Raw genomic sequence first — 2,836 nt, 5'->3', positions numbered from 1 at the left:
CGGCCGCCCGCCCGACACGGGGGCTGCCTGTGCGCCGGCCCCATCCCTGCCGGAGCGGAGGGGCCAGGGCAGTCCCCTACCACGGCAGGCTGCTCACCACAGCTGCCATCATCCCTCAGACAGCACCTGGCGTGGGCAGGCAGTCCAGCGCGCGAGGCCAACGCTTCCCATTTTCCACCCCTAGCACAGGGCAGTTTGGATAAGCAGAGTCCCAGCTGTTCTCCCTTCCTCAAGAATCCATTTCAAGTCTCATTTTTGGATTCCTCTACCACCAGAGAAAGATAAAAGGAGACAAAGATCCCAGGGTCCATAACTTCCCGTGTACCACGTGTCAGCGGCACACTTGCTGGGCAGGGAGCGCGTGGTACCCAGAAGACCACCTGGGACCCAGATATCTAATGATATTAAGACACCTAAAGATATAGACTGGCAACATAACGGGATTTTCCCCAAATCCCATAAGACATCTGCTTGTGCCTAAGCACTTGGAGAAGCTGGGTCCTCAATCCACGTTAATCCCCACAGCTCTGTGGCTCCCGAGCCCGTGACCATGCAGGAAGGGGCACAGCCTCGCCCCAGTGCCCTTATTTTAGAGATGAGATCGCAACCACGGGGTCAGCAGATGTTAAAGAGGGCGGCGTGGCTAAAAAAGAGGTTAGTACAATTCTCACTAACATCGTGTAATATTTAAATAAACGCTTTATTTAAATATTAATGCAGACCCAAATTCAGGAACCAGCAATTTGGGCAGCTGTGACACAAGGCACAAGGGAAAGCCCATGGCATCTGCGGGCCCATGACACTGTTACACTAGTTTGAAGATCACGAAGTGAGATATCACTGCTCTAAATACACTTCAGTTACAGACAGGTAAGTTCAGGCCGTAAGGGGTCGTCTCTGCCACACACACTCTCCTCTCTGGTTCCCACCCCTACGAAGGTGGTGGGACCGTGTGTTCGCTTTCAGAGAGTGAGCACCAATAATCCCAAGACAACCAAAACCCAGCATTTACTACACGTGGGTAGTTACTACAGTCAAATAGTAAATACACCTCGGAGAAGGGAAAAACCCAAAACAGAGACTCCTACATTCCTGGCACACAGAACCGTGTTTTCAGCGGAAGCTGACAGATGGCCGGGCCTCCAGCTCGCTGCCACCATCCCCGGCGCCACGCGGGAGACAACCAGCACAACAGCGCAGGCACACAGGTTTTCTCTCCTCCCGAGTGGGAGTTAAGAGCGAGACTCATTAGCGCTTCTTAATCACAATTTCCACACCTAAGCTCTTCCTTGGAGGCAATTTTTCAGTTTTGCAAGTTCCTTCCCCATCCCCCAGCCCCTTGAACTAGTCTGGATGAACTAGTCACCTGTCCCTTCTGGCACTGAGGGCCACCTACCACTCCCACTCCACCCAAAAAAAAAAACCACCCCATTTTTTTCCCCCCCAACTCCTGCCCTGGCTGCCAGAGCACCGATCCCGGGCACCCAGCCAGCGCAGAGAGGAAGCCGGGGCTGCAGGATGCCACAAGCAGAGGACAGCACGACTCTGCTGTGGTGGAGGCTGCAGCCCTCCAGCTACACCACAGCAGCCAGGAGCTGGGAGGGTTTGCAGCAGGTGGCCGGATCGTCAAGAGGACGCACAGACACAGCGCTACGGACCATGAATTCATGAGGCGAGTGAAATTCAGACCAGGCAGACGAAAGGCCTTGACCCTGCATCGCTGGCAGCTCCAGAGACAGCCGAGCCGCTGCAGTGCAGACGCTGTGGCAGAGCTGGAGACCATCATCCTGCGGCTGGAAGTGCTGTAGTCTCAGCTCACCACAGACATCCTGTGTGAAACTCAGCTTGTCTGACTCCATTGTGTCTCATTCGATGACCAGAAAGTCATTTTCTGCCAGCTCGCCTGCAAGTACGCTGCTACTTGCACAGATGAAGCTGACAGCCTGGAGCCCTCAAAGCTGCTGAGAGGTTTAATTCATTAAGATCTCCAAGATCACAGGCCACAGAAAGGACTGCACAGCCCTTCCAGACCAGGAGCCCACCCCCTTTCCAGAGCTCAGGCCAAAAGCTGGAGGTCAGGGGTGCAACTAAGGAACCCCTCAGGTTCTGAAACTGCCACCGCTGCAGACAAGCTGGATTTTCGTGAGGACTCTTCCTCCCGGGGAGACGCAGCCCTGTGAACCGGCAGTTTGCTCCCGTAAGAACCACCTCGCCAAAGCAGTAAGAAGCTACTTACCGCCCCGCGTGTATGATTGCTGAGACTAATACCAAGATGATTAGAGCAATCAAGTGAAGCTTCTTGGGGAGGGGATGCAAATTCCCTCCCATCAGTAGGAATTAAGAACAGATAAGAAGCAAAAATGGAGCAGTGGCACACACCACTCGCTCAGCCTCCTCCAACTGTTAAGGTGGGGAGATTATAAACCATCTTCTCACAGGCACAAATTTCTCCCGTCTCTCCCCATCGGCACTACCTGGCCTTTTGCAGGATGCCACATACCCAGCAGCAAAAGCCAATTAAACAAGCCGTACTGTCACTTAAGGAACAGCTCTCCCCTCACATTCTTACCCTGACCCAGAAGTCACCATCACAACTTCAGCGACCCACCACCACTCTGTGGCAAACAAACCTGCTCCTAACAGCCATGTGCTCGCCTGAGCTGTGTTGGCCTTAACAAGCAGACCCTAACTACCCTCTGACCCAGGAGATCCAGGCTTAGCCAGCAAGAGCCAGTCAGTCACAGGGGACACCAGGCCCTTCTGCCCTTGAAGAATTTTATCACTGCAACAGGGAGTTTACTGCCAGACAGTGCTGGAGGAAGCGCTGCAACTCTTG

The sequence above is a fragment of the Buceros rhinoceros genome, unplaced genomic scaffold, assembly GCF_000710305.1.
Source record: "Buceros rhinoceros silvestris isolate BGI_N320 unplaced genomic scaffold, ASM71030v1 scaffold6454, whole genome shotgun sequence".
NCBI classification, from domain to species: Eukaryota; Metazoa; Chordata; class Aves; order Bucerotiformes; family Bucerotidae; genus Buceros; species Buceros rhinoceros.
This window is presented reverse-complemented; position numbering follows the sequence as displayed.